Source organism: Triturus cristatus, chromosome 1_2, assembly GCF_964204655.1.
Source record: "Triturus cristatus chromosome 1_2, aTriCri1.1, whole genome shotgun sequence".
NCBI lineage: Eukaryota > Metazoa > Chordata > Amphibia > Caudata > Salamandridae > Triturus > Triturus cristatus.
Window position 1 is genome coordinate 711663851 of NC_140580.1, and position 19420 is coordinate 711683270.

Consider the following 19420-nt stretch of genomic DNA (forward strand, 5'->3'; position numbering starts at 1 on the left):
CTTCTCAATTCTTCTTCTCTTTCTCTCATGTACAACTCTTTGCCTTATATTTCTATCTCTTTTCCCCCTCCTCTTATTTTATCGTTTTACCAAAATTACTTTTTTCACCCTTTTCTCTTACCCTCAACACCTTCATGCTTTTCATTCACATCTGCCCCTCTCTCACCCCCTTCTATCCCTCTTTATGCTCATATTAAATTTTTGGGGCATTATTTTTAGTATTATAGTATATATTTTATTTTCATGTTGTACATACCTCTGTCACACTTTCTAATGTGTCCTACTCTCTCACTCACTCTCTTACATATGCCCTCTCTTTCTTCTTTGTCTCTACTACTGTTGTCCCCTACTGCAGCACCTAAGGCCAGCACATTGATTTTTGCTATCCCTAGTTGAAGGTGAATTTTCTGTACCACGCAGGCTAACAATAATAATATAACACCCCTAGCTGGAGGCAGCCTAGGCATCTACATAGTATTTTCTTCTCAAAACAATTACCCAGCTCCAATGTCTCTCACCATCCTCTTTTCTCACAGCTACTCTTTGAACTCTTTTTTAGTATTCAGCCCCTTCTTTTCTTAAAGGTGAGAGCCTCACACTTTCTCTTCTCAAACATCCAACCCCCTGTCTCTTTCTCACATACGATCCTCTCTCAAACTTTTCATTCACACTCTATGAGATTTTCCTGCGACACTTCTAGGACTCTTCTGCGTCAATATCTTACGCCTGCCTCACAGCAGGCATAGGACTGATGCACACCCTTTCACATGGGGCTTACTCCATGTGAAAGGACACATGACTGGAGGTGCGTCTGTTTTCAGACACACCCCAGCAATGTGCCACTTTTGCGCCTACAAATGTGTCAGAAATTCTGACGTCTCTGTAACTCCTTGCGACATGGAGCGCCGTACATTAAATATGACGCATCCATCCTGTCACAAGGGGGGCAGAGTGAAAACTGTTGCATCGCTGTTTTCATACTGCGATGCAACAGTTCTCATAAATGAGGTGCTTAGTTCGGAAATTGGAGCAAAATAAAAGTTTGGGTCCATTTACAAATTTGCAGATCACTGTTGTTGATTTGATTTTTCACATATTGAAAAGTAACACAGTAGGCCATTGTTATTTGGAACAGCCAACCCAAAGCCTCAGTAACTATGCTCTGGACAGGCACACTGATGACAACTTTTTCAAAAAGGTGTCGAATGTTTGTGCACCATCCGCTTTGCAATTCCAGGCCCAGTGCTACACCTGTTTAAACTGCTGATGGCTGCCAGCCCATTCAGTTTGGATGTCCAAAAATCGTAATGTAAGTACCACATATTAAATATTTGACACTGTTTCTGGTTGAAATGCTATGTTCTTGCAAAATAAACGTAGATTCAAGGGCAGCTTTCTCTGCAGTATATTTCCCATTGAAATCAGATATCATCCCAGGGTTGATTCAGCAGACAAAAGCAAAGAAAGACTTACACGCTTCCTCCCAGGGGGCCAAAAGGAAACGTCAATTTGTGTGTGCGTGCTGTGAAGCCAAGAGGACACCTTGGGAAGATATTTTCGGAGCAGTCTGAAGAATAAAGCTCAGAAGTTCTCGTTGTATTAAACTACAATTTCTTGGAATTTCCTTGGGGATTTGGCATACCAGAAGTGAATGCGCCCCCTGTTCAGGTTGTCCGAACGCGTTCCCCGAGCGTTCCTCTTACAGTGGGGCTCCGTGTTTTTGTTGGGTGAGCAGGTGAGCTGAGACAATCAGCACAGGTCTCGCCGGAGCCCCTCGAGTCAGGAGAACTGCCTTCAAAGGCAATGGAAGGGGAAAGGCGAGATGTTTGATGTTAAACTGAGAGCACAGGTGTGCAGGGCGTTTGAAGCGACCTGTCCGATCCAGTTTCGAGTCGTCGCCCTACTTTACCCGCTCCTTTTGTCCTCGGGAGCTTTTATTTTCGTCCAAGGGGAGTATCAAAGTGGCAACTCGAAACAATAGCTATTTAGTCAGTAGAGTAGGAAGGGCAAATGAAAAACCGACAATTTGCCAACACTCCAAAGCTGCATTGGGAAGCATCTTGAAAGATTTAAGAAATTGAATATTGCCAATTTGACACTAAGGGGCGTATTTATAGCATAATGGAGAAGCGTTCCATTAATCAAACATTGCTAACGTCAAGTTTCTACATTCTGAAAACGCAGCGATGTGCCTTATTCACAAGAATGTAGTGCACCTCTGCGTTTCCCCTAGCACTGGGTTCAGCTGCCTAGCGCCAATGCAGCCACCCTGGCACCATAGTGCACAGGTGTCTGCATTGGGGGGAAGACTGTTTATGTGCAGAAAGGTTCCCCTTCCTAAACAATCTTTAAATGCCGTTTTGAACCTTCTGTGAGTGCTGCTTAATGCAGCACACGTAGAAGTGTCAAAACAGCATTTTTTTTAAAATGATAGTTTATGTGCAGGAAGAGGGACCTTCCTGCACTTAAACTATCATAGGCACTTTGCAGTTTCTACGTGTGCTGCACAAAGCAGCACACATGGAAACAGCAAAAACGAGGAGAAATAAAGCATTTCTTCTCGTTCTGCCTGTTTGAGACCAGGGGGAAACTCAGGGTTGCGCCGCATTATTGTGAATACAGCACATCCCTGCGTTTTCAGAATGGAGAGGCTGTGGTGTTAGCAATGTTTGCTCAATGCCATTCTTCTCCATTCTGCTGTAAATATGCCCCCGAGTTTTCCCTGGTGTTAATTTTGGCGCTGCCTCTTATTTACGCTGCCCTTATAAATAGGGGGCAGCGTAAAACTCAATAGGTGTTGCGGTGGAACACCCACCGCAACACCCATTGCCTGCCCCTTTTACGCTAAACACAGCGTGAAAGGGTGCCTTCATTTTAAGGCAGCGTTAAGCCACATTAAAGTGGCTTAATGATTCCTTATAAATAAGGCGAGGCCCCTATCGCCATCACAACGTCAAAGAAAGTGACGTTGAGTGGCGATAGGGGCTTGTAAATATGCCCCTAAGAGTTCCTTCTCTATCTCTCTAGGCTTTTAAATTCGAAGCTTTGGGTCTGAGTCTATTTTACCCATTGACTTCTATCGACTTAAGGCGAGTATTTGTACCTTTCTATATATTACATAGATACTATTCAGTTGCGCACACTTAAAAGTGTGCTATTTTGCCTTAGAGTACTGTATAAATGTCTTAGCGGAATTTCTTGTAGAGTTTTTTCTGTGCCATTTCTTTTCTACCTTAAGCTTTTACCTGCCCCATATTGCAAATTGCCCACTTAGATGCAGATATGCATAACAGCTCAGTGATTTGCCATTCTTTACGATTTTCTAAAAGAAATAAGTCTCCATTTAAGTGTCTGTCAACAATTCATTCTAATGTTCTATAAGACATGACATTAGAGCCTTCAAGAACCACAATTCATTGCACAGTGTGTGGCTGGAGAGTTCAGCATAGGTCAGTGAGGCCCAAGCCATGTTAGAGTTTTAGGAAATCCAAATAAGATACAGTTACAGAGAATTAATCTAAATGGAACTACTTACTTAATCAGTGTTGTACTGAAACTTTGACATGGATCCGGCCCTGCTGGACCTACAATGGACTCCCCTAGTGTAGGTTTAAAAAAATGATTCCTGACTATCCCCTTGTATTCCTCTTGCCTTTCCTTATTTTGTGAGGAATTTTGCATCCACCAGGATTCTTTTAAAGTCCCCGGCTTCTGTGCTTTCTTCTCTGTCTTACACATGCTCAGACCCTTCTCCTCATAGGAAGGTCTGTATAGAGGAATCATGCTGGCTTCCATGATTCTTTCTCCTCTCTTCCTCCTGCAGTCCCAGGCTTTCCGCCCTCCTGTTCTGAGTGAAGGGTTGAAGTATCTGTGAGTCGCTTGGTTTGTTCAGGATGTGAGGATGGATGAGTTCCATGCGTCGACCTTCCAATATGGAGAGGGGCTTGAGAAAGGGGAACAGAGAGAAGAAAACTCTGAAAGTATAGGTTCTGAAAGTAGTCGGAAGGAGGGCTAACCGCCGCATGCGGTAGGTAGGGAATGGGGTGAAGAAGAATAAAGAGTAATAGCAGCTATGTTGTCAATCAGATCTACAAAACCAAACCCCTCCCAGGCGGTGAGTTGCCTCCCCCCCTCTCATCTTCCAACTGCACCCTTTAACCTTAAAATAAACCATGGACAACTTGCTTGGTGCCAAAAAAGGTTGCAGTTTTTTAAACATTTAACATCTCATACATTTTGCTTCGTACGTTGATACATATTCATTGTTGACTCTGTCCATTTCGGTTGTCATCTGCTCTTTAGACAGATAACTTTCTGGGGGGTGGGGCCCCAATACCATGGCCACTGTAGCCAAGGGGTTAGGCTGCAACTTGCTACCGACTTGGTGGGCTACGGTCCTGACTGCCACTGCCTGGGCCACATGTGCCGTTCCGCTTGCTTTCAGTGCCAACCTGGCCCCACCCTGCTATTCCGGGTCCCTGCCATGTGGCATCTCATAGACCCCATGCGAGCGTCCCAACCATTCAGCCTGCGGCTGAGTTCTACATCCTGTTCCTTTGGTACCCCTGCCGTGAGGCATCCCAAGGGACCTGCGGGAGCCTTCCATCTATTCTCACCGCGGCTACTAGCCACTGTTCGCTCCCTCAGTCTCCCTGCCATGAGGCATCCCAAGGACACTGCATGAGCCTTTCGTCTACTTCTCTCAATTTCTCATCCTTTCCTATCGTTTTTAGGTTGTCTTCTGCCTCCCCTTAACCTCACGTGGCTGCGACGCCCGCTTCCTTGCCTTTCTTTGGAGTGGGTGGGTGGGATTCTTCTTCTCCAGCTGAAATGGAGGGGGTTGAATGCCAAAGGGTGCTGCTTGCCCCCTTCTTAACCCCTTCTGTGGCTAGCGGCTTGTTCCCCTGATTGGGGGAGGCTGCGTCCTCTTCGGGATGACCAATCGCGATCACCCCTTTTTCCCGGGCTTGCTCCCCGGGAAGGGGGGGGCTTCCCGCCTCTGTCGGCGTTTGGCCCAGGCCCCCATTGGGTCCGGCTTCGCCCTCCCCGGCATGGCTACGATATGTTGTCTTTTGGCTCTACAAAATCAAGATGTCAAAGTTAATATCTCGAATACCTCTGAGTAGTGATGCAGTTTCAAAGCACTAAGAGGCAGTTTCATGAATGAGTTGTGTAGTCCTTACATCACTCAAGGTGACGCAAGGCAGCACAGTTGCTTAATTGGGATTTACAAAGCCAAGCATGGGGCAATTCTTGTCACCTTTTTTTTTCCAGAGTTTTATATAGCGCGAATTTGAGCTGAAGGTATCAGAATGCTTTACTTGAGCCACAGTTATGTTACACAAGTACACATTTATTTAAAAAAATAAAAAAATTATAAGGCACAGTGAGATTAAGTAATTTGCCCAGAAGCACAGGACGTTGACCATCATTGCCAAGACTTGAACCCAATTCCCCAACGCCCGCCCTAGCCTGTTAGGCCACATCCTCTCCAAGTGGCTTTGTAAAGAAATGTAATGCAATGCAGCAGCTTGCACTGTGTTACGTTACATTTCAAGCATATATGCATTTCAGTGGTGGAGCATGGACATTCCCATGCATCCAGCCATAGATCAGATGCAATCCCAGATTTACAAAGGTTTGTAAATCTGGTGGGTTTTTTTAAAAATTGGTGTGAATCCCAGTGGATGGCATAGTGAGGAAAAAAAAATGTTTTTTCTCATTATTTCCTTTTTCTATCTGTGATCAATTCTGCATTGTGCATAGAAAGAGGAAAATGAATCTTAGGATTCTTTTTGTGCAGGAAGCTGGACCTTCCCACACAAAAACAACCCTGCCCGCATCTCAGCCACCCTTGCAGCATGGTGCAATGGTGCCTGCATTGACGGTAGGTAGCACACGGTGCACCTGCACTGGCAGGAAGCAAAAGTGCACCATGTCCTGGCTAATATGACAAATTTCTGCTGTCTTCATTTCATGCCAAGCAGCGCAGTGCAGCCACAATGCTCGCTGCCCTCAGTTGTGTGAAATGTTAGTACATATGCCCCAGACTCTGCTCTAAATAATATGATTAAACCTTAATCTGCTGGCACAGGCACAATCAATGTGTTAGGGAAAAATGCAGACCAGTTGTTGAAATCCACATCAAGTGTGTTTAGCGGCTGCTGGTGGCAGAGACATTGGACAGTAGTCTGAGGGATTCTTAGTATCAAGTGATGTCTTTTTTTGAGTTGTGGCATCACCATGCATCTTTTGAATACACTGATGTGCTACAGTCTGCTGTATTGTAAGAGCGTGCAGCGGAAAGCAGGAGTGTGTGCGGAATATGATAAAAATATCATCAGTTTCCTATGGGCTGGTGATCAGCCGGGGGGTAATTAGGCACTCACACAAGCAGCTCACGGTGCATCATGGGGCAGCAGTTGCTGCTTGTTTCTGTTCCAGTGCACAGGTCCTCACAGCATGTGAGCATTGCATGCATGTGTGCCCCTAAGAGTGATGTGCTTGCATCTCAATTCTCCGCAGGGGTCAAACTGATATGTCTTAATAAGTATCTGTCGCTCCCAAGTGATTGCGATCAAAAACAGCTTAGTCTGGGAGCAAACATGTTTAACAGGTTACTGAGTGATCCAGTGCAGACAGAGATGCCCTGTCCTCAAAGAGAGGACACACCTAATGAAATGGCATCCAATTATTGTTGATGTTAATTTATGACTTGGTCTAGCTGCAAAAGCATAATTACCATCAGCAACAGAACCAGGGAAGATGGAGTAGGAAGACAGCGCTACTGTAATGCCAGAATGTATAGTACCACAAACACCTGTGCCCTGGTCCTGTATATTAACCTGCTCTCTGGGCACTCGCCTTGACAGCCTTTCAGCAAGGTAGGAGTCACAGTGAAAAAACAAGCGTTAATGCCAATGCCCTCATATTATGTTCATGGCCACTTGCACGTGACCATCAGTTATAGAGTAGTACTTAGATAAAATGGGGTCATCTCCATTTCTGGAGGTCAATACTTAACAATATTTTACAGGTTTTGCTTTTATTATTAGTGTGATTTCTTAGCAGGTTGTGATTCACTATTGACTATTTTCCATCTGTATGTTTCAGTCTTTGCCGTATTTTTCTGTGGGACAACTTTTTGTGATAAACAAAAGGCTTATTTCTGCCTTTCAACGCCTGAGTCTGCAAATGCATACGCATTTTTGAGGAAGACAGTCAATTTGAACTACTAAATAGGGTCGAGAAACTGCGATCTCAATTTTGAGTGTCAAGTAACCCAGTGCTCTTAGCCTTATTGAGCACTGGTCAACCCGAAGGGAACAGATAAAGCTGTATTTGCTGCGCGTTCGCACCCGTCTTTGCCCGGCATCGATAAGTCAACGTTGTCTCTGTGGGATGTTGGTATTGTAATTCCAGATGGGTAACTATAGAAGGTAAGATCAGTTATTCCTGAGCTGAGTTGTTGGCCCTTAACTTTAATCCCATAAACCTGAGCTACAATGTTCTAGGTCTATTACATAGCTGAAAAGTAATAGGGTTAAATAATGGAGGTGTAGAGGGTGAAATGGCCTGTACCTGATTCATCTGGTATACAGAGGCAACCATAGAAAACTTTGCCTCCTTATCTACACACCCAGAAAGACAACCGACAATGCTCCCAAATTAGCCAAGAATTTATGGGTCGCTCTTATGAAGGTCCTGTACATGCAAGTTATGGTGTGGAAAGAGTACAAATTTACTCTCGGTACAAGTTCAACATTTTACATAAAACAATGGAATCCAACTCCACGCTAGTTTTTTTCCTTCAAGGCACCAGATCTTTGCCACCATATATGAATGGAATCTAAATCGAATTAAATCAATCTTTTAATTAAATATATTTTACAGTTTAAGTTCAGTCAATGATGAGAGTTTTAAGTAAGTTTTAAAAGTTTTATTCGCTATAAAAGATTATTAAGTTCTTTTTATTTGTCTTTTTATGAATTAGTATTCAGATAATCCATTACGTAAATCTTAAAGTAAAAATATGGTTAAAATGCAAAATAAAAGCGTGTTCCATAAAGGAATTATTCCTATCATATTTAAAGGAACCTAGCCTGACAGAACCCGTATATTGTTCCTGGGAAAAAAGCTAGATCAAAAGAGCATCAAAATCGAATTCTAAAGTAATCGAACTCCCCGTAAGGATTAGTTCCTGAAGCTCAGCCGAGTCTCATCTCTCCAAAAAGCTTTAGCATAAAGTCACAGTAGAAACTGCACAGAAAAAATCTCAATCATAAACATGGGGATACAGATACAGCAGTAGCTAAACCCATTTGGGTAAATGGGATAAAGAAATTGTCACCTACAATGTGTCAGGCAACAGCAATCACCATCAGCATAGCTCACAGCAAATAGCTCTGGGCGCAAGGGAGTGTTGCAAGGAAAGTAGTGAAAGAATGGGGCTTACTAACTAGAAACATGCACTAATATAAAAGATATGAGAACATGCTAACAACAAAGTTGTGGATCTGATCGCTCCCATCCAAGGAGAAGACATCTTCTGACAGTAAGCAGCTTTGTTCTTTCTTTCACACGACAAACACATAGAGTTCACAATACATTATCAGTTTGTATCCGACTGCACTAAACATTTTTATAACGGAACGTCTAACCTTGAATCCCATGGAAAACTATTACAGTCTCTATTCTCTCACTTAGTGAATGTTTTACTGATGAACAGTGTACTACACTAAAGACAGAATCATTTGCTTGCGGATCTCCAGCTAGGTAATGACATTCACATTTCTTATAAGCCTTTGTTTATTGTTAAATGCACAATTCGTTTGTCAGTATTTTATGAACATGTGATAAAGTAGGAAGTTTAGCTTCTTTCATCAACGATATGTAACATAAGAAAGGAATACACTTTATAAACTCGGCATATGCTGCAGTTATTACAAAATCTAAGCAAGTCACATTAAGGGAAAGCTATTGAATACATTTGTGCATGGTTCAGCATTTCCCAAAGAACATCTATTTGTTAAAAGGAAAATATCCATTTGAGGCATACCACTAAAAAGGGGTGCCTAGTGCATTTTGCACAATTTGTCCACGTGTCATTTAGAATGCGTTTTTCGTTTTGATACCTAAGGTAAGTTAGCATTGTTGTAAATTAATTTTATATGCAAATCTTCTACCTCAATAATCCCCCGTCTGATGGTTGTATTAACCATCATTCTAAATTCAGTTCACATGAGAAATCTTTCAAAGAGCACTGTCAACATCTGTTGAGTCTCGCCTTTTTTCTTTTTTGACTTCTATATTTTGATGATTTGTATAATCATCATTTATGATACTATTTAATGCTAAATCTTTTTCAAATCTCTTTTGAAATTCCTTTTCCCTCCTTTTTCGTGGAAAAAATCTACAGACCAAGAATAAGGAATACAGAAACATTAAACAAATCTCTATTATTAGTATTGGCATTAGCACAGCTTTTAAAATTCCTCTTCCTACTGTTGTAACCTAATTTCCAATAATTCGAACTCCCTTTCCAAAATCTTCAAAAACATTAGGTGTTTCCAATTCTTCTAATTCAGGTTTCCAGCCTGAAATGCTCTTTGCAAAGCCCTCAATCTTCTAACTCTCATAAGGAATGTATGAACACCAATGGGTAAATTTAGGCATCTTGCAGACTCCGCCTTTTTCTGCGAGTAAGATGTCTAATGCAAGACAATCCTGCAGTACCATGGATTGTATAGCAATTAATTCAGTGTTAACTACTAGCAAAGCTCCTGAAGTGATAGTTGCCATTTTGTTGATAGCTTTCTAATCTTTCCACCACTTTGTGTAATGCCTACAGTTTGAATGATTGCACCAAATATATATCCTACTAGTTCATCTCCTGTTTCAGTACTATGCTTATGTTTGTGTGCGTGTGTGCTTGTTAATGCATCCAAGATCTGCACATGGTACATTTTAGGAATTAAAACACCTAAGTAGCAAACACCCTCCCAATCAGTCGGTAACAGAAAATAAGCATTCTGCCCAAAAATAAAATAAACTCCAAGAATCACAGATTCTTCTACTTGTAAAATTTGCCATGTTGCTCCTGTCAATTCAAAAGTGTGTTTACGGCTACTAATCCCTACATATCTAGTTCGTTTTGGTGCTCTTCTTCCAGAAATCTTAGTTTTGAGTAAATCATTTACTTTCTAAATTCATCCTCTTCTTTCTTCCAAACATTTTTCTAAACATCACTATGCTTATCTTTAGTATGTGTTATGTTCATGTATCTTACTTTAAAAGCCATTATGTAAGTCTTCTCTAAAGGTTTCATCTAGCAGGTCAAATTATATTTGTAAGCCGTAACACAATATATTTGTCTATATATGAAAGAAATAATACCTAAAAGTGTCCATTTCATTTGCTTGAGGATGTAAATGTATGCTTTTAGATCATAGTTAAAATAAAAAAATTCAAAGAGTTCTCTTATATGTACAAGTGAAAGTAACTTCTTCCGATGTAGGTAGATGAGCACAGACATAACAGTCCTTTGCGTCCATAACATGAGCGTATTCATGCACTAATCTAAAGTAAATATTTCTGGAAATATCATCTTTCCTGTAAAAACAAAGGAAGCTCTCAATTGGTCTTTCTCAGTAAAGTATTCATGTGGCTTAGTTGTCATACTGTTTCTATGATATACTTCCGGGGTTAAATAAAATCCTATTACTACCATGGTAATCATTACTACTGTTATTATGTAACTTGCTTCCAATGCAACACATTTCTCTTAAATCAAGCTACGTAAAAATAATACCAAGAAGTGTCCATTTCTTTTGCTTGAGGGTGTAAATGTATGCTTTCTATCAGGGGTACTTGAAAGAATTAGATCATAGAATAAAAAAATTCAAAGAGTTCTCTTATATGTACAAGTGAAAGTAACTTCTTCCAATGTAGGTAGATAAACACAGACGTAGCAGTCCTTTGCGTCTATAGCATGAGTGTTTTCACGCACTAATCTAGGGTAAATATTTGGAGAAATATCATCTTTCCTGTAACTAACAAAGGACGCTCTTAATTGGTCTTCCTCAGTAAATATGCATGTGGCTTAGTTGTATTATTGTTTGTATGATATACTTCTAGGGATAAATAAAATCCTATTAATACCATGGTAATCATTACTACTGTTATTATGTAACTTGCTTCCAATGCAACACATTTCTCTTAAATCAAGCTAGGTATATTTGAAATTTAGCAGGTCAGCAACTTAGTTCACCAGACTTTCGTTGGTAGTATTTTCAAATGACTTTAGTATTTGCACTTCAGATTTCTAATGAGATAATCCTTAACCCTAATCCGTGTTCTTCCATTTTGTTATTCCTACTCTTCTACTGCGCGGCCTAGGTTGATCTGTAAAATAAGAAATTAAAATACAAAAGAACTAACAGGACAATTCTTTTTCATTGATTAGTTATTGTTTTCGCTCAGCTTTCAACAGTTCTCAGTTATTTACTTCAGTTTTTACCAATTTTCTTTAGGTTTAAAATCAGGGTGACTCAGTGCTGGGGGATTCCTCAAATTAAGAGACCTTTCCTAACCCTTCTTCCTTGGATTACCCTGCAAATGTTGGATCTCTGTATGAGTTCTCGTTTGAGGGCTTGTAACAGCAGCATTAAATCTAACTTAGAGATGTGTCCTACTTTTAAACTAAAAATACAAAGGTATGCTGTTCCTAAAAAGGCTGTCAATGATTATGGAGATGTATGAGTCAGGAGGAAATTCCTCCTTCAGGAAAGAGACCCTCACACATCCGGCAGACTAGCTGTCATATATCGTCAGCATGTGGCCCAGATGTCATGTTTCAGCATAAGGTCTGCTCCGAATCGGGGCGGCCCTGCAATCCCCGATCGGCGACCTTAATGGCGCCTTTTAGTGGAGATCTTTATTCCATTCATTGCCGGTTGGTGAGTGCAGGTGAGGGCCCTACAGTGAAGTGTGTGTAAGACTAAGTGTGTTAAAAGTAAGTAGTGGAGATCCTAAATAACAAATTTTAATGAGGGAGGTCCCACTCTTAATTAAAAACAATAACGTGCGTAATCTTCCAGTGAAGGTGTCTGAATTACGCTCTAGTGAATGGTGGTCAACATGTTTCTTGCATTGGTCAAATTGACCGCAATTCTTCAGGAAAAAAAGTTCACACACTTATTGGTAGTGGTAGCAACTAATACATACCACTGATACAGCACCCTAATAAGTGGTTACTTTAAAATCTAGGATAATTACGCCTATGTAAAAAAAAGAAAACAGGAGGACAAACATACAAATCACATAAACATATTTACTAAGAACAATCTTAAGTCAAATCGCCTTATTTACTGCACCAACAAGGTGTCATGCAGTGTTTGTGATGTGAGGGTACATAGTATAACACAGAGTGGCAAACAAACTTATTAGTGGCTAAAGTAAAAAGTTACTTTTGTCTGGTATGCGTTACTGCAGAAATGGTGTATGTTTAGATATTAATACATTATGGATGTAAAAATTGAGAGAAACCTGATCAGTAAGTACAACTCACCCTGATGTTAAAGGCGTCAGGTTCCAGCGAGGAGGCGCTTGAGCAATGACACTGAATAGTGCAGTGTCCTGTTGACACAAAATGAAGGACAAGGAATGCATTCGTATGAATCTAATATGTGTATCGTTGACGTATCCATTGTTGTCCTGAAAAGGCAGTTATCCCGAGATTATTTAACTGCACAATGATATTCAAATCCCACCCAAGGGGGAATCTAAGTCTAATATGGATATCTTAGAGGTAGTGGGATATCGATCGAAATTATCGTTTATCAGGACTGGGTTGTCATACAAACCGGGCTATTACCCTGTCCTCAGTAAAAGATAGAATGTAAGTAGACAGAGTCCAAGGTGACCCAAAGATAGTGGTGTTACTCACGACAGTCCGCGATGTGGAATGCCTCATCTCCTACCCTTCGTCCGCGCCAGCTCGGTGGACAACAGTGGTCACTGGCGGGGGGAATAAATAAGGGCCGGGAGCCAATCAGCGATGTGAGTTGATCTGCAAACGCCAAGGAGGAGTAGTGCGTGGGGTGAACTTCCGCTATGGTAGGCTCGAGTATATCCGGAGAAGTGATAGTGAGTCATAGAGAATATGACGTCACGTCCTACCAACGTTCGGGGACGCGAGTGTAAACCAATAGGTAATGGTTTTCTTGGTCCCGTCTTGTAGCAACAGTCACCTGGCAACAGGGTGACGTGACTAAAAAACCAACAATCAAGAAAACAGCTATTCATAGGTAATCTACAGAGCGTTGTAATTCTGCTGGGTCCACAAATATCGATAGAGTTAGTTACACGGGTTCAGGGATACGGGAAAAAACAAGCGTCACCTGCATAGTAACAGTAATCTGGCAACGCGGTGACGTGACTAGGCAGTCTCAGCATTCGAGAATCAAATTATTCTCGTGGAATCTAGGTAGCGTTGTTATTCAACAAGGTTCAAAAAAATAATAAATATATTGATAAAGTCATGGGCAATATAGATAAAGAAAGTATGTAAAAAACATATAGATTCCTGTTATTTAAAAAAGTCAGCCGAGGTAGTAAGAGCCCTGATCACGGTCCGTCAATGACGATGGAGTCGCGGGTAATAAAGGTAATAGGAGAGGAGAAGGGCCAGATTCTACCTGTGTGATCAATCAGTGATGCGTGCCCTGCTCCGGGTCTTCATTACCTGTGTGATCAATCAGTGATGCGTGCCCTGTTCCAGGTCTTCATTACCAGTCAATGGTTTATGCTGTATGACCCATTGTTTAGTCAATCATCTGGTTTAGGTATTCAGCAAACTTGCCCAAGGGATGTCTTCATTTAACCCTTCAAGGTGGGAGGATACTTTTAAACTAAACAATTACCAGAGCCGTGTTGATCATTTTTACTAGATATTCTACTCTGGGGAAAGAATATTGAAATGGAAGTATTGTCTAGACATGAGAGAGATCACTTCCCACTTTGTTTCTTCCAAAGTTGTAAAGGAGGGGGTGGAACCTATCACCTGCCTTAAGGTGTCCTTTTGGTGGGTAATAATCAGAGGAGAATTAAGTGTGAGACCATTGTGGACAACGAGTCCAAGCATGCTTTATTATACCATGACCTACTTTACAATCTGTCCTCCATGGCCACTTAGAGGTAACTTCCAATATGATCATGGTTGCACATAGCAAATGGTTTGAGAAACTGAAAATGAGTTTCTTTACTAAACCTTCCCCATGTAAGAATCTCCCACAGAAGGCTGACCCCACATGGTACAACAGGGCTTGTACGTCATTTAAGAGTAAACTGCTTGGTGCCCTTAAAAGAGGGTTTCTGCATGACATAAAGTCAGTCAGAACAGACCATAAACTAAGCCTTAAAACAGACAAACTCTACATGGGACACAGCAATCTGGAGCAATATTTTGTCTGCAGTCTGCTCAGGAGACCAGGCGGTGTGCTGACATATAACAGCAAATGGGGCAAAGACAACTAAGATGAAACCAGAATCACACATTTTTCCACAAGACTGGTTGAACCATTTTAAATCTCTATATAGCAACCTCCAAGTAACCCTTGAGTACCTTGGTGTTTCTTATCTCATGCAGACCCCTATAACCCAGATGATTCCGGCTTCTAATTCAGTTACTGGTAATGCTGGTTGGGCATTCACAGAGACTGAAGTGTCTGTGGCCAACAGATCACAGAAGGCAGGAGAGGTGTCCGGATTGGAGCGAATCTCAGTGGACCTTTTTAATTCCAAACTGGTAATCTGGGCACTCTATTTTATATGTGTTTTGAATGCTATTTTATCTTAAGGTGAGATACCAACCTCATGGAAATGGGTGAAACTCATTCCTATACAGAAGAAGGGCCCAAATTATTAGACCAGCTTCTTACCTGGATCAACAAATCTTTTTTCAACACAAATCCAGGCTGGAATCCATTTCAAAATTAGCTGGGTTGACCAAGTTTTTAGGTTCCTACTATTAAGTGGAAAGAAGTAATCGTAATAAGCGGTAGCCTTTAGGTCCCCTTTGTAGATCCTAATGCGGCATTCAAAATGGTGCCTAGGAATAAGTTATGGCACACATTAGGTGATTTAGGGGTTCCCAAACCCCACCTCTAAGTATTTTCTAGGCTCCACCACAACACCTTTGAACAACTTAGATGGAGTATAAATGGGGAAAATACTGATCCCTTTAAGGTTGAAAAAGGAGTCAGGCAACTATATGTCCTCGCCCCCACATTGTTCCTGCTATTTTATAAATGGCTGTATTGATTACCTTTTAGGCTTCGATAACTACTCTCCGGTTCTTGGGGGAATTAGAATTCCCGCCTTACTTTTCGTGGATGATACTTTATTAGTATTAAAAAACCCCAAGGGCCTAGAAACTCTTTTCAACAAGTTTAATTCATTTTGCCTTGATCACAGCCTGGCAATCAATGCGAGCAAGACAACATTTCTGGCCATCCACTCTCATAGAGGCTTCAGAGGATGATTAAAGTTGGAAGCGGAGGAGTTGGACAAAGTACTCGATTTTGATAATCTTGGCATTCAGCTCTCTCGTGCAAATACTTGGGGTCCTCAAGTCACCAAAAGTACCCTTTTATTGACACATAGGGCAAAATGCATCAAAAAATTTGCAAACAAGACCTTGTTCCACCCAATCTCCCCCCTCCTTGAGGTTTGGCGGGCCATTGCAGTAGCTTCGGTGGTATATGGGGCAGAACTTTGGGGCCCTGGCAATTTAAATTCTTTGGAAGTAGCTGAGAATAATTTTCTGATAGCAAACCTCAAATTGCCCCAAAGTACGTCACTGATTCTTAAGCATGACCTAGGTCTTTGGCCTATTGTCCAGCTAGCACATCTGAAACCTATTCTGTATTGACTTTGGATGTGATTCACCCCTGAGTTGGCAGACTACAGGGTGGAGCTATGAGGCTTTTTATACAGAGCACTGGGAGGAGTTTTTATACCTTGGTTGGATTATATAAAGCAAACCTTGTACTCTATGAAATTACATGAATACTTGTTGGTCCCTGAAACTATTATATCCTCCACAACAAAGAAACTGAAGGCCATTTATTGGGAGCTTGAGGAGGCTAACATTTTCAAAAAGGTAGGCTTGGGCCAAATGGCTGTTTTTTATATAGAATTCAAGCCGACCTCATACTTTGAAAATAATATGAATAATATCAACCTCCCCCATTCACAAAAGGCTCCATACATAAGGTTCAGGCTTGGTACACTACCACTTGCTACCTTTACTGCCAAATGAAATGGTAACCAGGGAGGAAGTAAAATATGTCTTAAATGTGGAAGTGTTGAAGAAACAGACAGTTATCTTCTTTTTTTTCCAAGGTGTTAAAAGCAGCGTATGGGTTGGATTGTTCCCATGTGCTGTTTTTTAGGTGTAACCCAACACAGGGTAGTGTTAAGATGATGCAGAGTGGACATGTCAACAGTCACTGTCTTTCCCATTACTAAATATCTGGAAAGCATGTGGCTAATTTGTCAAAAAATAGGTCCTTTTACCTTCATCACAGCTGTTGCCAATCCTTAATGTGATTTTCTTTTTTTACTGTAAACTATGGCCCACATGCATCAAAGCAAAAACCGGTCGCAAATGGGGCATGTGTGTGTGCAAGATGTACTCATATGCAGATTTCAGGGGTGCAACAGGGTGTCCTTTTGACACCCTTGCACCCTTGAAATTGCATTCTCAGTTTGCGATTCTCTAATTGAGAATCACAAATTGAGAATGTCTTCCCATTCATTCCTATGGGCCCCTAGGCCCATAGGAATGAATGGCGGAGGTATTCCTTAATTGCGACTCGCAATTTGCGAGTCACAATTAAGGAATGTTTAGAAATCGCTATTTTTTAAGCGATTTCTACATGCATAGCCTTTTGCTATTCCTTATTAGCCAATCCGTATTTTCTGCTAGTAAGGAATCGCAAATGGCATTGTTGATGCATGTGCCAGTATGTCTTTATTGATTTTAGAACTTCTGATTTTATTATTAAAATGTAGTTGGAACACTTGCACCTTTTTTAGGCTGTCATTCAAGACAGGGTATAGCGAGTAATCTTGGTTGTATCTTTATATTTATACCGCCTCTGTTCAACATTGCAAAACATGTTTTATGTCCTATGTGTAAAATGCAGTATGTGCATGCTTATTTTCTTCTTAGGGTTTACTGCTTCTGTGTTTTTTTAACACATATATAATATTCCAGATTGATATGTATAATCAGTACAATAGGCATGATGTACAAAATTAGGTTTTGTCTATGGTCAGTACTTGCATACTTGTCTTCGTGTTCCTATGCCATTATGGTCCCATTTGAGAAAAATATATGCATGGCAGCTTTTAGATGATATTCTATCTGCTTTTTTAATTTACTAATGGTATTACTTTTATGTCCATCGGCCAAAATAACGTAAGTAAGTAAGTACAATAAACTATCTTTTCCTCCAGGGTGGCTCATACAGTTCAAATCTCACATCACACAGATGATCTAGTTTGACGTTCAGTACCTGATCAACATAGTATGCCCACTCAGGTGCTGAAGACTTTGGCAAGGCACCTTTGCTCTTCTTGATCTTCTGAGTAATTGTTTATTTTGCTCTATACCACTTTCATCACTTGACTCAGTTTCTTCAGGTATAGTTGCTGGTATGCGACCAACTGATTTTTTTTTTAAAACAACATTTTATTGTTTTCAAGTACAACCAGATGATTGGCATCTAATATGCGTATAAACATTAAATGCTGCCAGTTTGCAACCCGCGGACAATGCATGCAATCTTGTGCCCATCAAGATTCAGGAGACTGGACCCTCCCAAACAGTAATACTAGGGTTATCAATTTAGAAAGGTTATTTTGTTGACATATCGTCTTTGTTGCCACTAAGATCTTGATCATTAACTTGCGGTGCTGCCCATTAGGGAATGAAGAGGGTGTCAGGGGATGCCCCATTGTATTGTTAATATTAGTGCCCGAGTTGTAAAGGCCTCTATATGTGCACATATTAGGGGGGCTACTACTTCACGTCATAGCTACTCTCTCCGAGGGATAGAGTGTTATCCATGTCATCAGGGCGTATGTAGGAGTTCTTCGAGTAAGGAGCGGTCTGGCCGTTTCAATTGTTCTACTAATGCCTCCCAAACTCTGGAAGCCTCAAGGGATCCCTGACCCAATTTTTCGTCTCTGAGTCGTACTGCTCCCTCATAGTCCACATAGCGTAGGACTTCCCTTCTCCATCTCTCAGCACTATGCCCTCTCTGTGCCTTCCAGTTCCAGGCAATCTTCCTTTTGGCAAAGAAGAGCGCCAGGTCCTGAGAACTACCAATTACTTTAGTCTTGGGTATATGCAGGAACCAGTGGAGGAGGCAATGTCCTGGTGTGCAGTGGACCTCCCTATCTGCTACCTCAGTCAATGTGTCTGTCACCATTTTCCAGAAGTCACCTAGCTCTTGTCAGCTCCAAAACATAAGGAGGAATTCAGTCTCCGAATTCTCCACACTGGGGACATTTAGCCTCCGTCGTCGCAAAGTGACGGTTTATCCATCCTTGTGTGAGATATGGCCGATTAAGCACATAGACATTAATCAACTTAAATCGGGCATTTATAAAGACTTTGGTAATGCGGTAAAGGAATCCTTCCGACACCTCATCTATGGGGGTCCGCAAGCCTTCTTTCCAAAATAGCCGTAAGTTGTCTAGTGGGAGCATCCCTTCATTCTGGAGTCACCTATAAAAACAAGACTGCCTTGAATTTACCCGCGGATAATGCAACATACTGATAACCTTCTGCCAATGGAGGTTCTGAGAGTCCCACTCCCCAGTGGTTCTGGAACGCTGTTGTAAGTGCCCTGTGTAAAAGAAAGTGTCTGTGTGGGAGCTCATATCTCTCTCTGAATTCTTCAAATGGTAGTAATGTGCCATCCTCATATAAAGTCCCTATTGTATATGCCCAAGCTGTTGCCCGTTCCCTCAGTCCACACCAATTACCCCCATGCGGGAGTTCAAAATTCCAGTGGGCTCAGGATCCAGCACTTGTGGAGCAATTGAAACTCTGAACCATCATCTGCTTTCAGGGTGGATTCCCGCAACACTAATCATGGCAACATGAGGCGGTCTGGTATATAGAGGCCCAAATTTCCCTTTCGCCAGTTCATACCCACTGCAAGTGCCACTGGAGTTGGGATGCCAGATAGTAACTTTCAAAATCTGTAAAGGATAGTCCGCCCTCTGTTGCAGGTCTCTGAATGATGGATAGTGCCCCTCTTTGCCTGCCAGATCCCCAAATAAAACCAATTGTTAGCTAACACAAGTCTTGAAATCCACCTGCTGGGATCCAGAATGGGATAAC